Source organism: Macaca mulatta, chromosome 19 (assembly GCF_049350105.2).
Source record: "Macaca mulatta isolate MMU2019108-1 chromosome 19, T2T-MMU8v2.0, whole genome shotgun sequence".
In the NCBI taxonomy this organism is placed as follows: Eukaryota; Metazoa; Chordata; class Mammalia; order Primates; family Cercopithecidae; genus Macaca; species Macaca mulatta.
Window position 1 is genome coordinate 69,258,088 of NC_133424.1, and position 18,921 is coordinate 69,277,008.

Sequence of the window (18,921 nt, forward strand, 5' to 3'; positions counted from 1 at the left end):
ACTCTTCTAATTGTTTTACAGGCATTAACATATTTAATTCCTTCAACAGCTATAATACCCAGGATAAAAGCCGACTCCCCGACAAGGACCAAAGCAGCGGACACTCTTTAATTTGACCCTGGGAGGAGCTTGGTCAGGGAAGGCCGACGGCCAATGGGACTTGTCTTGAAGCTGCTGTTTGCTTCAAATTCTTAACAGGCAGTCTTTGCACCACTTATGAATGTGTGTGTGAGTGTGTGTGTGAGTGTGTGTGTGTGTTTTGGTCGCTCTATAACAAACACCCCAAGCTTAGCAACATAAAAAAGAAATTATTTTGTTATGCTTGCAGATTCAGAAAATGCAAGGTACGGATGGCTTCTTTCTAGTCCACTATATCTGGGGCTAGAATTAGGAAGGAAGGAAGTCAGTTAGGAAGATTCGATGACTGGGAATAGCCCAACATTTAGAGGGATGTAAAGTGAGGTTAGAAGGTACTAAAAAGTGAAGGCTGTACCGTTGCCTGTCGTATAAACTCTGGCTGTAGTTTTCAAGCTGGGATGACCTTATCCCTCAGTGGACACTGGCAACGTCTGGACAGTTTTGATTGTCACTACTGGGGAAAGGAATGCTTTCAGGGCATCTAATGGGTGGAGGCCAGGGATGGCCTTCAGTGCACAGGACAGCCCCTACCACACACACAACAAAGAATCATCCAGCTCCAAATGTCATGCTGTTGTTTGGAATTTTCTTCAGCAAGCATATCTGAAAACAGGTTTGTATCATGGCAAGGAATCGTGAAATGTGCTCACATAAGAGCCAGCTGTGCGCTGCACCCCTTTGCGAGCATGCAGGACAGGAATTCATTATGTGAGACAATGAGGAGAAGAGACAGCCAGTCCCAGGAAATTAAAGAAAAGTTGGCTCTCCGCAGCATCTAGGGACATAATCTGCAAAGCAGACAGCTGCAAGTTAAATGTTTGGATGGTTCAGAAATGGACAGTTCTGCACTGCTGGCCATGATGAGCTGTTTCCAAGAGCTACTCCCCTCGTGAGTTGCTTGGAGATGCATGTATTTCCTGGACCTCAGCTGAACCCTGGGTTTGTCTCTTGGAGGGAACAATCCGTGGTGGGTCAGTGAGCTGAGCTGGAGTCGTGACTGGACTGTCTTGACTTTCGAACTGCATCTTGTTAGACACCACGGGCTTCATGTTGTAACAGTCAGTATCTAGTCAGGCCTGTGCCAGGCGGGAGGGGCTCTCCCGACCCCACCAAGAACGTCAGGTGACCATCAGGTGATGGCCAGGGAGCTGTCACACTGCCTTTCTGAAATAATAACTGGTCACAGCCCGTGCTAGGTAAAAGCAGTTTCCCGATAGATAAAAACACCTGAGACTGGTGATCGGCAGCTTCCCAATAAGATATCAAGAGTTGGGCGAGTGGGCTGGAGCATGTCCATCGAGAGACAAAATGGTGGAGTTTAACTGGTGTTTAACTGGTGTTTGACCTTCTAGGGGCATTCTACCTGGAAGGGAAGAGCGCCTCCGGTGAGCATGCGTACAACTCCAGTAAATACGCTACACGTGCGGCCCCTCCCAAGTGCTAGCGGGCCACCGAGCATGGAGGCAGCTCAAGGTAAGAGAAGAATCAAGGGAAATGGGATGCAAGATGCTGGGAGTATACCAGCATAAAAAACCCTAAGTCCACGGTCAACCCTGGCACTGGTCCTTCAAGCCACCCACTTGGGCCTCTTCCAAATGTACTTCCTTTCTTTTTGTTTTTTTGAGGGGGGGACCCACAGGTCATTTTATTTAGGAGACCGTTTATTCTGCTTTTCTTTTGGCTACTTTTTTTTTATTTATTTCTGCTTAAAAAAAAAAAACAGACACATATGCAGAGCATGCAGGTTTGTTACCTAGGTATACGTGTGCCATGGTGGTTTGCTGCACCTATTAACTTGTCCTCTAAATTCTCTCCCCTCATCCCTCACCCCCCAAACGGGCCCTGGTGTGTGCTCTTCCCTCTCTGTGTCCACGTGTTCTCAATGTTCAACTCCCACTTATGAGTGAGAACATGCGGTGTTTGGTTTTCTGTTCCTGTGTTAGTTTGCTGAGGTTGATGGCTTTCAGCTTCCTTGCCTTTCATTCTTGCTCTAAAGCTTTTTAATGAACTTTCACTCCTGCTCTAAAACTTGCCTCACTCTCTCTTCTTCTGCCTTATGCCCCACAGTCAAATTCTTTCTTCTGAAGAGGCAGGAATCGAGGTTGCTGAGGACCCATAAGGATCCGCCTCTGATCACGTATTTTGGTGCTGGGTCACTTGGAGAATTTGCATCGCTAACAACATCAGAACATTCCCTCCATCTGAATCTTCTTTTTCATGCAAGACTAGACACATCCATTCTGTGAGGTGTGTTTTTGGAGAAAAAATTAATCAGTCATACTTGTTAAAGCATGGTAAGGAACACTTTCTCAGGACCATGGAGATAGGTATAGGGGCCACGGCAATGGGATTTCACACTGCGGCAGAGAAACTGGGCTTAACTCTGAATACAGCATGAGCAAGTGGGAATGTGTAGCCCAAGAGCAGGGTGGGTGTCAGCAGATAAAAAATTCTTGAGAGAAAATCAAGGTGGTAGCCCGGCTGTGTTCAGTGTTCTATGCTCAGTGTTCAAGAGATGCACTTTTCTGAATGGTGAAAAATGGTATGAGTCCAGTAAGATTGTTGGGGAATTCAAGCTAAACTCTCCTGTCAGAATTCTTGCTGAAGACAAGCCAGGTTGATCAGATGTTATGTAGGGGTTGATGGAAGCTGAGGAACCCGATCAGATATCGAGGAAAGCACAAACCTGAAGAAATAGACACTTCTGGGAACTTTACAACTGCAGGAGTACATGCAAATTGGATTCTCTGCAGAGACCCACCTACCAGGTTACAACAAAGTCACTGAACAGATGGGCACTGCATATATATATATAAAACTCAATTTTGTAAAGGTAGAGTCTCACTCCATCACTCCGGCTGGGGTACAGTGGCACACTCATGGCTCACTGCAGCCTCAACCTCCCAGGCTCAAGCAATCCTCCTGCCTCAGCCTTCCAAGTAGCTGGGACCACAGGCACACACCACCACACTCAGCTAATTTTTATTTTTGTTTTTATCGTTTTTGTAGAGACAGGGTTTCACCATGTTGCCCAGGCTGGTCTCAAACCCCTGGCTCAAGTGATCCTCCCACCTCAGCCTCCCAAATTGCAGGGATGACAGGCATGAGTCACAGTGCTTGACCTTATAATTATGTATTTTTAGAGCTGTTTTAGGTTCACATCAAAATTAAGCAGAAGGTACAGAGAGTCCCCATAGCTCTGAACCACACATGCACAGCCTCCTCCACTGTCAGCATCTCCACTGGAGATGTAAATACATACTGGATACCCCAGGTCCATTGGTTACAGTTGACCCACCTGCATTGACCCATTGCCCAGACTCCACAGATCACATGAGGGCTCACTCTTGGTTTGGTACATTCTGTGGGTTTGGACAGATGCATACTGACAAGCATCTACCATTGTCATATCATACAGGACTGTTTCACTGTCCTGAAATTCCTCTGTGCTTTGCCTATTCATCCCTCTCTCCGCTGCTTACCTCTGGCAACCACAGAACTTTTTACTGTTTCCATAGTTTTGCCTTTTCCAGAATGTCATGTAGTGGGAATCATACTAAATTAAATACACTCTTATGATCCAGCAGTCATGCTCTTTGGTATTTATCCAAGGGAGCTGAATACTTATTTCCAAACAAAAACCTCCACAATGAGGATTATAGCAACTTTAATCATAATTGCAAAGACTTGGAAGCAGCCAAGATGTCCTTCAGTCAGTGAATGGATAAACAAACTCTGTTCCCTCCAAACAACAGAATATTATTGAGGGCTAAAAAGAAATGAGCCATCAAGCCATGAAAAGACATGGAAGAGATTTAAATCCACATTGCTGAGTGAAAAAAGCTAATCAGAAAAGTCTTTATTTTTTTACTGGCAGCTTGATGTCCCATTGGAGAGGTACACCACTACTTATTTTTAAATCCCATTTGGGGATGACTTTTAAAATAAGACTTTGAGACAATTAATGGATAACTAATCTCTAGCTATGAAAGGTCTACTGCAGTGAAGAACTTTATTGGTGAATGTAAGAGTTAAAGAAAGAGGAAAGAAACACAAAAAGATGCTGAACAGTCAAAGACAGGTTTATTTTGGAGAATAAACCTGAGAGGGGCTTCTGATCGATTTCAGTGAGGTACATTCTCTCTCTTACAGATTAAAAGTATTTAAGGGTTCAGAGAGAGAGAACCTGTCACAGGTTTGGAATATTTGTGTGTGAGGGAGAAGTTTATTGTGGGGTTGGAATGCCTCTGGTTGGAGGTGAGGTTATCTCAGGGCTGACATCTCTCCAGTCAGAGGGGAGGTTACCTTGGGGCTGGCATGTCTCTGGTCGGGGAGAGGTTTATCTTATAGTCTGGATGTCTCTGGTCGGAGATGTCATTTGTGGTTTATGGTCATGCTGACCTTCACCATTAGGCTGATGCCCTTTGGATTTAGGAGATTTTTGATCAAGGTGAACTTTTAAATGGCAGTGCTTGTCCAAGATGGCGATGCTCCTGCTCTGTCAGTCAATATTTTAAATGTGTGCATAATCACGCAGGTAGATCAGCCTGGGGCACTCAGAAAGATCACCATAGGCCTCTATAGGATGGATTTTTTAATGTTCCCTTCCTTTAAAAACATGTACTCGGCTTCCCGTAAGCCCTCTCTCAGAATATTTTACTTTTGTTGATGATTCACCACACCGATGGCATCTACTTAGGGCCATGATATTGGAGAGTCAGATTCTATACTGTATATATTTTTAAATGGCTCTTTATCCCTGGAACACACCGGAAACACCTGCCCACTCCTTGCTGTGGACTTCCAGCCTTCACACCAAGATAATAAATTTCTGTTGTTTCAGCCACTCAGTGTGTGGTAATTTATTTAAGGCAGCCCTAGCTTAAATAAAGTACTCATAACTCATTCATAACATCCCATTTTTTTCACATTTCTGCCAAGACTCCAATTAAGAATAAATAAATAAAGCTGTGCAAAATAAGAGCATAACAAAACAATGGTTTCATCCTCATTCCTAGATTCCCTCCCCCAGTCTAGCTGCCCCGTCTGCTGCTGGAGCTCCCACCTGTTGCAAGACTCAGGGGAGGTGTGATGAGGGGACCCCTGGTGCTGCCATGGAAACCACACCAGGAATGGGGGAGAGGTGTGACTGGGAACAAGGGAGGGAAGCCCTCAGAGTGAGCTCTGGAAAGTGTCTGGGTAAGGTTGCCCCAAATTCCATCCTAGCACACAGTATCTGCTCAATAAATATTTAATGGAGCAATTTAATGAAATTCTGCAACCTTTCTTTTTTTTTTTTTTTTTTTTTTTTGAGATGGAGCCTCACTCTATCACCTAGGCTGGAGTACAGTGGCATGATCTGGGCTCACTGCAACCTCTGCCTCCCGGATTCAAGCAATTCTCCTGCCTCAAACACCCGAGTAGCTGGGACTACAGGTCCCCACCATCACGCCCAGCTAACTTTCGTATTTTTAGTAGAGACGGGGTTTCAACATGTTGGCCAGGCTCATCTCGAACTCCTGCCCTCAAGTGATCTGCCTGCCTCGGCCTCCCAAAGTGTTGTGATTACAGGTGTGAGCCACCATGCCCAGCCTGAAATTTTGCAACATTGTCTACAGACTTCGAACACGGATGATTGTGGTTCCTGGGTCATGGGTTTACACGAGATTCTACTTGTGAAAGTGCATTAAGGTGGTTAAAAATTTGTTTTAAAATCTTTATTAAAATTTCTTGTCAAATAATTGTTTTGTTTAATAAAAATGTTCAAAGTTGTGAAAAAACGTGCTAACATTGTTAACAACACAGCCTCTGGCCCCTGCAAACACAGCCTTCCTCAAGCAGCTTCCCCCAGCTCCCCTCTCTGGCTCTCTTTCCCTTTGTCTCCTCATCTTGTTTCTGTCACCGTCATCCGTGTTTGAACTTACTTGGCTTATTTATTCGTTTTGCTTGTTCACTGGTTTTTTTGTGGTTCTCTGGGTGAACTGGTGAACTCCTGAGCACTGAGACCCCGTCTGTGTGTTTCCGGGATCTGAACAGTATTGGGTCATTACCAATGCTCAACGTACATGTTTTGAATAAATACACGATGTGTCAAAGGTGATTTCAAAGATGTATATTTCCTTTCACTGAACACTGTCACTTCTAGAATATACCCTGCAGGTATGCCCAAATAAATGCCACATATGATATGCATGTCGTTATTTTCTGCAGCTTTTCTAGACCAGAATAATGGAAATTACTTCATTGTCCATAGAAGGGCAGCTGGCTAAATAAATCTTAGTATCTTCACACTTTGGAAGATTCTGCTACAATAAAAGAGAATGAAGTTATTACCATATTGATAGAGAACAATGCCCAAGATGAATTGTCACGTGGAGAAAGACAAGTGCCAAATAGTACATACCATCACTTTGCAGAATGTGCATCAGAGTGTAATTATACACAGCAGTTTATGAATAACCCATTATGCATAATAACATGTGCATAACAGATTGTGCATGATAATATTTGCATACTATATTAGAACATTTTTGCATGCATACATATGTAAAACTTGACTCTGCGGCAAAACACTGGCATTAGAAACTGGCATTAGAAAAATTGCCACTGGAGGTCGAGCGCAGTGGCTCACACCTGTAATCCCAGCACCTTAGGAGGCCAAGGAGGGTGGATCATGAGGTCAGGAGCTCGAGAACAGCCTGACCAACATAGTGAAATCCCATCTCTACTAAAATACAAAAATTAGCTGGGCATGGTGGTGCACACCTGTAGTCCCAGCTACTCAGGAGGCTGAGGCAGGAGAATCACTTGAACCTGGGAGGTGGAGGTTGGAGTGAGCCGAGATGGAGTCACTGCACTTCAGCCCGGGAGACAGAGTGAGACACCGTCTCAAAAAAAAAAAAAAAAAAAAAAAAAGAAAAGAAAAGAAAAATTGTCACTGGAAGGGAGAAGTGAAAGAACAAAACTCAGAGGTGGAAGAGAGAATTCTTTTTGTTCTGCTTAGCAATTTGTACTTTGTTTGAAATGAATACATAGATATGCAAGAGTAAAAACAACTATTTATGTGATACTAACAGTTCTATTAAAGTGCTATTTTATAAATGTCACCATAATCATTATCAAATGGGCTAGAGGTTAACATTTATAAGATATGTGCATTAAGGTGTTCCAAAATAGTATAACAGGATCTGGAAAGAAAAAGATTAATAAGTATAAGATTATTTACAGGTTTAATTAATGGAAAAAATAAGCAAACTTTTGAAAGCAATCATCAGTAAACAATTGGAAATGAAATTTTAAAAATACCAACCACATCTCTATCTAAAACTATGCAATATCTATTGCAAATCTAACAACATATACAGAAGGTGTGTACTCTAATAGAGCACACATCATTGCAAAGAGAAGTTAAATAAGACTTAAGTAAATAGACAGACATGTGATGTTCATTGATGAGCAGATCTGGCAATGTTAGGATGGCCAAGCCCCCAGGGTATCGTAATCCCAGTCAACTTCCCAGTGCCATATTTTGTAGAAATTGACCCACTGATTCTAAAGTCTATGTGGAATGACAAAGGATCTACAATTGGCCCCCAAAAAATTAGGAAAACCTAAAGAAAGAACAAAATTGGAGGATTTCATCTGATGTCAAGATTTTATAAAGCTACAATAATCAAGACAGTGAGGTATCAGCACATGGAGAAACATATATCAATAGAACAGAGTCCAGACACACATCCCTGGTCAATTGATTCTTGACAAAGGCCATGGAACTTGATGGGGAATGGAAAGTCTTTTCAACTAAGCATTCTGGAACACATATATAACTTAATTTAAGATGGGATTATATACCTAAACATTGAAATCTTCCAGAAGGAAATATAGAAAAATATCTTCATGACGTTGGAATAGGCAAATATTAGGAGACAAAAAAAAAAAATCTCACTATTAAACAGTCAGTAAATTGAATTACATTAAAAAAAATTCTATTCACCAAAATATTCCATTAAGGAATGAATATGCAATACACATGGTGGGGGATTATATTTACAATACATATGTCTGCAAAAGGACTTATAACCAGAATATGAAAAAAATGCCTAAGTCAATAGTAAAGGGACAATTCAATTAAAAATGAGTAAGAAACTCAAATTGGAACTTTACAAAAGAAAATATAGGCCGGATGTGGTAGCCTATAGCCTGCTATAAGAAAATAGCAGGCGGATCACCTGAGGTCAGGAGTTTGAGACCACCCTGGCCAACATGGCAAAATGCCATCTCTACTAAAAATACAAAAATTAGCTGGGCATGGTGGTGGGCACCTGGAATCCCAGTTAGTCAGGAGGCTGAGGAAGGAGAATCACTTGAACTCGAGAGGCAGAAGATGTAGTGAGTCAAGATCATGCCATTGCACTCCAGCCTGGGTGACAGAGCAAGACTCCATCTCAATTAAAAAAAAGAAAACAAGAAAAGAAAAGAAAATATGCAAATGGAAAATAAACACATGCAAAGATGTACAACATAATTAGCCGACAGAGAAACGGAAATTAAATCCAAAATAAGATAATATTTCACAATTACTAGGATGGTTAAAATACAAAAGACTGGGCCAGGTGCGGTGGCTCACACCTGTAATCCTGGCACTTTGGGAGGCTGAGGCGGGCGGATCACCAGGTCAGGAGATAGAGACAATCCTGGATAACAAGGTGAAACCCCGTCTGTACTAAAAATACAAAAAATTAGCCGGGTGTGGTAGTGGGCGCCTGTAGTCCCAGCTACTTGGGAGGCTGAGGCAGAAGAATGGCGTGAACCCACGAGGCGGAGCTTGCAGTGAGCCGAGATCGCGCCACTCACTCCAGCCTGGGCAACAGAGCAAGACTCTGTCTCAAAAAAAAAAAAATGCAAAAAACTGAAACATTGAATATTGGTGAGAATGTGGAGTAATTGGAATTTTCACACATCACAGATGAAGGTATATAATGGTGAAACCATTGCAGACAGTCTGAGTATTTCTGAGAATATCAACTGTATAAATAACCTTTGACTGTCTCATTTCACTCCTAGGCATTTGCCTCAAAGAAATGAAAACCTATGTCCATAAAAAGAATTATAGGCCCGGCGAAGTGACTCATACCCGCAATCCCAGTACTTTGGAAGGCCAAGGTGGGAGGACTGCTTGAGCCCAGGAGTTTAAGACCAGCCTGGGCAACATAGCAAGACCCCATCTCTACAAAAAAATACATAAATTAGCCAGGCGTGGTGGTGCATGCCTGTAGTCCCAGCTACTCAGGAGACTGAGGTGGGACGATCGCTTGAGCGTGAGATTAGGGCTGCAGTGAGCTGTGATCACACTACTGCACTCCAGCCTGGGTGACAGAGTGAGACCCTGTCTCACAAAAAAAGAAAGAAAGCTTAGGTCTGGGCATAGCTGTTCAGGGAGATGCTAGCCTAAGGCATCCAGGCCTCCTTTTACCTGGTTAATACAAGGACCCCACAATCTGTGCGTTTGAAAACCTCTCTGGGGGTCATCTCAGGAATCCCTGAATATGCCTGTATCCCTACATCTTGCTTTCAGTCAATCCCTCAACCCTCTCTGAGGATGTTTGAAGCACCCAGCCTCCCTTTCCAATAATACGATTAGCTTCGGGCTATGATATTTTAGGTACAGGAAGTGGCCTATGTCATCCTAATTCTGCACTGGTATAAGGAGTAAATATGGTCCTTAATCCCCGGAACATCCTGAGGAAAACTTATTCAGTTTATTGAGAAGAAAATCTAATATTTGATAAAACAGCTGTTTAAAACCGTACGTGATTTTCTCATCAATCTCTTTCCTGGGTTACTGAGTGGGCACGCATGTTCTTTCTTTCCCAGTAATTGCTATTTTACTGTGACATTCCGGTTTAAGACTTTGACATTTAAATGATAAATGTCGTGTCTTGAATCTCAGCACAAAAACACTTTTCTACGGAATTGCTAATAGCAGTCTTCATTTGCCGAGTCCCAACCTGAGCAGATCCTCACACGGCTGCACTATTCATGTAATTTGAGAAATGACTCAGTATCCCTGCGTCATGATTCTCCGCAAGGCACAACTCTCTAAAAGTGCCACGAGACAGAGTCTCTCTCCCCCTTTCCAACAAGGCGTCTTCCACAAGGGAAATAAATGTTCACCTTTCTTCTCTTTCAAATGTCAAAGAATTGTTTTCTCTTACAGCAAAGACTCATCCACAAGTTAAAATTAGTTATCCATTTTCTTATTGTGAAGTTTAAAATACGGGAAAAAAAAGTGCATGAAGTTCATTGGAACAGGTGAATACACGATGGCAACAACTTCCTGGGTTATAAGAGACTAGGGTTCCCGGAACCCCCAACCCTTCCCATCTACAACCGCCTTCCTCCCTCTGCTGCCCCCATCCACCCCGCCAGCCCCCTGGACATAACCACTATTCTGACTTTTTTTTTTTTTTTTCCACCAAGGCTGGAGTACAGTGGTGCAATCTCAGCTCTGCCTCCCACATTCAATCTATTCTCCTGCCTCCGCCTCCCGAGTAGCTGGGATCACAGGCACCCGCCACTACGCCTGGCTAATTTTCATATTTTTAGTAGAGATGAGGTTTCACTGTGTTGGCCAGGCTGGTCTCAAACTCCTGACCTCAGGGGATCTGCCCACCTCGTCCTCCCAAAATGCTGGGATTACAGGCGTGAGCCACCACACCTGGCCTATTCTGACTTTTCTAATAATTTATTTTCTGGTCTTTATCCTTTCACTGCCTGGTTAAACCACTGTTTATTTTTGTTTGCAACATAGTAATCTTTGTATTTGTTAAAATGTTAGTAATGCTTGCTTTATTTTGTTTTGTTTTTCACTCCACATCTCCCTCTTCCCCACATTGATGGCTGGTTCTGTTTGGTTTTGTTTCCATCTACTGTGGGGATTTGAGGTTTTTTCCTTAACAATTTTAATTGTGGTAAAATACAGGTACCATAAAATGTACCATTTGAGGGCCAGGTGCAGTGGCTCACGCCTGTAATCCCAGCACTTTGGGAGGCCAAGGCAGGTGGATCACCTGAGGTCAGGAGTTCGAAACCAGCCTGGCAAATGTGACTACTAAACCCCATCTCTACTAAAAATACAAAAATTAGCCAGGCGTGTTGGTGTGCGCCTGTAATCCCAGCTACTCAGGAGGCTGAGGCAGGAGATTCGCTTGAACCCTGGGTGGGGCGGAGGTAGCAGTGAGCCAAGATCATGCCATTGCACTTCAGCCTGGGCAACAAGAGCAAAACTCCATCTCAAAACAAAACAAAACAAAACTGCAGCATTTGAACCATGTTAACATGCAGAGTTGAGTGATATTAGTCTATTCCCATTGTTGTGCAGCCATCACAACTGTCCATTTCCAGAACTTTCCATCATCCCAAACTGAAACTCTATAGCCCTTAAACAACTCCTCCCAGCCCCTGGCAGCCACCATTCTACTCTTTGTATGTATGAATCTGATGACTCAAGACACCTCGTGTAAGTGGAACCATGCAGTATTTGTCCTTCAGTGCCTGGCTTGTTTCACTGAGCGTCACGTCCTCAAGGTTCACCAAAGCTGCAGCGTGTGTCGGAGTTTCCTTCCTTTTGAAGGCTGAGTAATATTCCCCCGAACAGAGGGACCACACTTTGTTACCCACTCCCCTGTCAATGGACCCTTGGGCTGCTTCCGCCTCTTGCTACTGTGAACATGTGACTGCCCACAGCTTCGTTCCTAGGCATGCAGGAGTGAACGGCCAATACAGAGATATTAGTCACTATCCCCCTAATGAGGGCAGAAATAAAGGAGAAGATAAGTGAACGATAAGACAATGTCTCAGACACCCGCAAAGCTGACTAGAAAACTAAGATTTCTGGCCAGGCATGGTGGCTCATGCCTGTAATACTAGCACTTTGGGAGACCAAGGAGGGAGGATCACTTGAGCCAGGAATTTGAAACCAGCCTGGGCAACATAGCAAGACACTGTCTCTACAAAAAACAAAAAATTAACCAGATGTGGTGGGCGCCTGTATTCCCAGCTACTCAGGAGGCTGAGGCAGGAGGATCACTTGAGCCTGGGGAGGTCGAGGTTGCAGTGAGCTGTGATGGCGCCACTGCACTCCAGCCTGGGCCACAGAGTGAGACCCTGTCTCAAAAAGGAAAAACAAAAGAAAAGAAAGAAAAAGAAATCGATTTCTGAGCCTGTAGAGGTTGCACACAATCTGGTTTTTCCCTTCCATAAAGTCCTTATCCAAGGACACGATTTAACATACATAAATCACAGGCACTGGCAGTGGATAAAAACCCTTGGCCTCGAGTCCTTGTCTCCGCCTTTCTATCCCTCCAGCTGGGCCAATTTCTGGTCCATTATTTCAGGGCTCAATTTCAACCCCTCCCCAGCTCTCACGGCCATGGGGGATTGAGGTAAGCTCAGACTGCTGTCATGGAAACCAGTGTAATAGGGAGAAAAGGCAGAGCACTAAAGAATGCTGTACAATGTCACTAGTATTCGTATAAGCCAGATCTTAAATGGTATATATGAAAATGCTATTTGTTGTAAAAAAAAAAAATTATGGTTAGAAATAAATGCACATAAAGACACTCACACAAACAACAACTCTGGAAGGACATACAAGAAAATTATTAATTGCGGCGGGGCGCAGCGGCTCACACCTGTAATCCCAGCACTTTGGGAGGTCGAAGAGGGTGGGTCACCTGAGGTCAGGAGTTCGAGACCAGCCTGACCAACATGGTGAAACCCAGTCTCTGCTAAAAACACAAAATTAGCTGGGCGTGATGGTGCATGTCTGTTATCCCAGCTACTTGGGAGGCTGAGGCAGGAGAATCACTTGGACCCAGGAGGTGGAGGTTGCAGTGAGCTGAGATCGCACCATTGCACTCCAACCTGGGTGATAGAACAAGACTCCATCTCAAAAAAACAAAACAAAACAAAACAAAGTAACTACAGGATTTTAACTAACTCAAGTTAGAGGTCTACTTTAAACCTTCAGCCAAAAATCCATTAAAAATTGATGAGAAGTTAGTATTTATAAGAGCTTCTATTAGAAAATTCTTCTATAAGATCTTCACAGAGGCAGGAAACAAATTATAATTGAGAGAGAGGATTCTAAGGGGGTGCTATGATCTGAATGTCAGTGCCTCCTCCCACCGAATTCCTCTGTTGCAACCCTAACCCACAAGGTGGAGGTGTTAGGAGGCGGGGGCCCCAAGGAAGTGATCAGGGCATGAGCGCCTTTGCCCCCCTACCATGTGAAGACACGGTGAGAAGAGGCCACCTGTGCACCTGGAAACGGGCCTTCAGCAGACACTGCCCCTGCCGGTGCCTTAAACTTGAACTTCCAGCCTCCAGAACTGTGAGAAATCAATGTCTGTTGCTTATAAGCCACTCAGACTATGGTATTTTGTTGTAGCAGCCCAAATGGGCTAAAACACAGGGTTTCAATACTAGGGCAATGATGGATAAACAACAATCACGTTCATAACACCCTGAAAATGAACACTTGTAAACAATGTGAGAAGGAACAAGTTTTGCCTCATCGCACGATGAACTATAACATTTCACAAGTCAACGAAAACGAGAAAAGTGCATACAGAGATGAACGGGTGATGCTTCTCACGAGGAATACAGACAGGAAAACCTTCTGCGCTTTTCCCAGTAATCTGAGAAATTCATGGGAAACACATGAAATCCAATTTTCTCCTAATGGATGGACGAACAGCAGAAAGGATGGAGCAATTAGGCATTGCCATGGAAACCTCATTGAGAAGGGGAAGGGGAGGAGCTGAGAAGAGGGGCAGAGAGCGCCCCTCACCCTCAGGCTCTGCAGCCAGACAGCGAAGGCCCAGCCAGGCTGCAGGGTAGATGCAGATGTATATGTGGGTGGATAATTAAAAGGAGGGACAGGCCAGGCATGGTGGCTCATGCCTGCAATCCCAGCACTTTGGGAGGACGAGGTGGGAGGATTGCTTGAGGCCAGAAGTTTGAGAGTAACCTGGGCAATGTAGCAAGACCCTTCGTCAACAAAAAACAATTAGCCAGGAGTGGTGGTGCGCACCTGCGGTCCCAGCTACTCAGAAGGCTGAGGCAAGAGGATTGCTTGAGCCTGGGAGGGTGAGGCTGCACTGAGCCATAACTGCACAAATGCACTCCAGCCTGGGCAACAGAGTGAGACCCTGTCAAAAAAAAGAGAGGGGAGGTGGCTTCTCAATTTGGGAGAACAATCTCTTCTAGCTCACTGGGTCATTGCAAGAACTGGATGTCGTTTGTAAAGCACGTGGCCCGTTTCTGGCGTGCATGTGCTGGGATTTCCACAGGGACAGGTAGAGGCGCAGCTAGGAGAATCCCCGGGATGTGGGGGAGGCTGGGCAGAGCACGGATTCCTGGGGCTTACCCCAGTTGAATGAAGATCTCTTGGTTAGAAAACTGCACTTCCTCTCACAATATTACAGAAGTCAATGTTAGCCTGCTATATGTATTTGTGTCCTTTTATTTTTTTTTACTATTTATTATTAGCTGAAATATTCTTTTTATTTTTATTTATTATTATTATTATTTTGAGACAGAGTCTCGCTCTTGTCACCCAGGCTGGAGTGCAGTGGTGCAATCTTGGCTTATTGCAACCTCTGCCTCCTGGGTTCAAGCGATTTTGCTGCCTCAGCCTCCCAAGTAGCTGGCATTACAGGTGTGCACCACCATGCCCAGCTAATTTTTGTATTTTAGTAGAGATGGGGTTTCACCATGTTGGCCAGGCTGGTCTCGAACTCCTAACTTCAAGTGACCCGCCCCCATCGGCCTCCCAAAGTGCTGGGATTAAAGGCGTGAGCCGCCACACCTGGCCTATTCTTTTTTAAAAACAATTTTTGCTCTCCTGGTAACTGTGGTTCTCCATTCATCCCAGTGTGTTCCCTGAAAGCAGAGATCCTTCCCTCTTTTTCATTCCTTTCATTCACAGAAAATCACTGTCATGGGCTGAATTGTGAACCCTCCAAATTCATATTGAAGTCCTAAATCCCAGTACCTCAGAATGAGACTTAATAAACTCCCCTATATATATATCCTATTAGTTCTGTCCCTCTAGAGAACCCTGACTGATACACCCAGCCTTGCAGAATCCCCCTCACCTTCAACAGCAGCATTCTGCCCTGGGGGCTGGATATGCAGGCTGGCCTGTTCCTTTGCAACCATCCCAGCATCACAGAGGCCACGGTGGCTGCATGGACCTGTCACTCCTGACCTGTTCCTCCCTCGCCTCATCTTCCCTATCCTGCCTCTTGGGATGGGTCCACTTCCTGAACTCTCCAAATCCAACTTCCACACTCCATCTTCATTGCTGCCACCCTGGACCAGGGCACTGAGATCTCTCCCCTACGAGACCACAGCACCTTCCTCACGGGGCTCCCCACCTCCACACCAGGCCCTGGGTCCCCCACCTTCCCAACAGGAGCCAGAGGGAGAGCTTTAAGTTGTAAAACAGATGATGTTGCCTCTCCTTGCCATTTGGACTTACAACTTTCCAGTGGCCTCCAGTGAACCTACAATGAAATCCAAAATCCCCCGCATAACAACGTGTAGCAGAAGGAATTTGCAAACATCTAGAAAAATCACATGCACATGTTCCCTCTGGCCCAGAGGTGATTGGTCAATACTTATCTAAACTATGAACACACATAACCTTGAATTAAATACTGCAATTAAATTCTCAGAGTTCATCCAGAAGTCAGAGCAAGATTCGGCAACATAGCATCTGTGCAATAAGATGATTGTTCAGTGTACCAGACTATTATTATTATTGTAACAGAAACACAATAGAAACTCATCAGGAAACGTGTCAGTGAAATTATCGGAAATCTGCAAATGCAATGTTCTATGGACATAAAGAAGGATGAAAAATGTCTTTGTGTATTGATGATATAAGGTTCTCACCAAGATGTGGCGTTAAGTGATAAAAGCAAAGTAGCACAAGATACAATGCTGGGCTTCTTGCTGTGTTTTTAAAAGAGGAGAAGGGAGTGAGGATAAGTGTATATACTGGTGCTGATATATGTTCATAATAGCTCTGCAAGGAAACAGAACTGGAAATTGGATTTGTCGCTAGACTTTTGTGCAGACTTTTCTTCTAAAGAATCTGCTACTCAACTCAGCCATTGTGAGGGCAAAAGCAGTCACAGACAATTCGTAATGAATGGGCATGACTGTGTCCCAATAAAACTTTATTTACAAAGATCTGTGGAGCCAGATGTGGCCTGTGGAAAGAGTAGTTTTCTGATCCCTGGTCCAGAGAATGAAAACTCAGGATGGGGAGGATAGGTGAGGATTGAGATGGAAAAAGAAAGGTATCATCCCAAAATCAGTGTACAAAAATGAGTAGCATTTCTATACACCAGTAACGTTCTAGATGGAAGCCAAATCAAGAATACAATCGCATTTACCACGGCCACACCAAAAAAAAAATACCTATGAATATTTCTAACCAAGGAGGTGAAAGACCTCTACAAGAACCACAAAACAGTGCTGAAAGAAATCGATGATAACACAAGTAAATGGAAAAACATTACATGTTCATGGATAGGAAGAATCGCTATTTTTTAAGTGGCCATACTGCTCAAAACAAGTTTACAGATTCAATGCTATTCCCATCAAACTATCAACATCATTTTTCACATAATTAGAAAAAACTATTTTAAAATTCATATAGAACCAAAAAAGAGCCTGAATAGCCGAAACGATCTGAAGCAAAAAGAACGTAGCTGGAGGCATCACATTACCTGACTTTAAACTATACTACAAAATTAGAGTAACCAAAACACCATGGTACTGGTACAAAAAGAGACACATAGACCACAGAACAGAATACAGAGTGCTGAAATAAATCCACACACCTACAACCATCTGCTCTTTGACAAAGTCGACAAAAACAAGCAATGAGAAAAGGACTTCCCATTCAGTAAATGGCGCCGGGATAGCCATACGCAGAAAATTGAAACAAGTCACCTACCTGTCACCATATAAAAAACTAACTCCAGATGGATTCAAGGCTTAAATGTAAGATCTCAAACCGTAAAAGACCCTAAAAGGAGATACCATTCTTGATATTGGCCTTAGCGAAGAATTTACAGCTAAATCCTCAAAAGTAATTGCAACAACAACAGTCAAAAAAAAAAAAAAAAAGAAATTGACAAGTGGACCTAATTAAACTGAAAATAAGAGAAACTATCAAGGGAATAAACAGACAACCTACAGAATGGGAGAAAATATCAAAAACCTGCGCATCTGACAATGGTCTAATACCCAGAATCCATAAGGAATTTAAGCAAATCAACAAGCAAGAACAAAATAATCCCATTAAAAGTAGGTAAAAGACATGAATACACACTTGCCAATAGAGGGCATTCAAGTGGCCAACAAACACAAGAAAAAATACCATCACTAATCATCAGAGAAATGCAAATCGAAACCACCATGGGATACCATCTCACACAAGTCAGAATAGCTGTTTTTAAAAAGTCAGAAAATAACAGATGCTGGTGAAGTTGTGGAGAAAAGGAGATATTTATACACTGCTGGGAGTATAAATTAGTCCAGTCACTGGAGATTTCTCAAAGAACTAAGAGCTGAACTACCTTTTGACCTAGCATCCATTATTGACCTATAGCCATTATAGGATATAAACCCAAAAGAAAAATTATTCTACCAAAAAGACACATGCACCCAAATGTTCATCACAGCACTATTCGCAATAGCAAAGCGGACTATTCACAACAGCAAAAATGGTTCCTGTGAGTGGTGGTTTGGATAAAGAACATGTGGGCCCAGTGCATGGCTCACACCTGTAATCCCGGCACTTTGGGAGGCCAAGGCAGGTGGATCACGAGGTCAGGAGTTCGAGACCAGCCTGACCAACATAGTGAAACCCCGTCTCTACTAAAAATACAAAAATTAGCCAGGCATGGTGGCAGGCACCTGTAGTCCCAGCTACTCAGGAGGCTGAGGCAGGAGAATCACTTGAACCTGGGAGGCGGAAGTTGTGATGAGCCAAGATTGCACCACTGCACTCCAGCCTGGGCAACAGAATGAGATTCCATCTCAAAAAAAAAAAAAAAAAAGAAAGAAAGAAAAGAAAAGAACATGTGGTACATATACACCATGGAATACTACACAGCCATGAAAAAGAATGAAATTTTGTCCTTTGCAGCAACATGGATGCAGCTGGAGGCCTTGAGCTGCTGGCCCATCACACAAGCACAACCTGGCCTACCTGGTGCCCATTGATCCAACCTGAATACTCTTGAAAGCTTTTACCTGTTGTGGTGAGGGAAGTAGTCTCAGGATTGGCCATGGAAGCTGCAGCTGAAGCAAGGGAGGGGAAGGGCTTGCAGAATAGTCCCCAAAATATATCATTAAGTAAAAAGTAGGCACCAAAGAGGATATATGAGATGTTCTCATTGGTTAAAACAAGAGGGGAGATTATGGTTTGGATATAGATGACTGGATAGACACATAGGTAGGCAGATAGATAGATAGATAGATAGATAGATAGATAGATAGATAGATAGATAGATAGATAGACAGACAGACAGACAGACAGACAGACAGACAGATAGATAGATAGATAGATAGATAGATAGATAGATAGATAGATATGGCAGATAGGTAGATAAGACATGAAAGATGAATAGATGGATAGATATATATGTAATAGATAAGATAGACGATTGAGAGATACTTGATAAATAGCTAGACAGA

The 18,921-nt window shown here is 43.4% G+C and overlaps 1 long non-coding RNA gene across 1 annotated transcript; it reads left to right on the forward strand.

The window, feature by feature from the left end:
• Nucleotides 1-1,490: 1,490 nt before the first annotated feature.
• Nucleotides 1,491-5,876, forward strand: LOC114674053 (uncharacterized). Its single transcript, XR_013409734.1, has 2 exons — nucleotides 1,491-1,611; nucleotides 5,453-5,876. It is a non-coding gene; the product is annotated as an uncharacterized LOC114674053 (long non-coding RNA).
• Nucleotides 5,877-18,921: the final 13,045 nt, after the last annotated feature.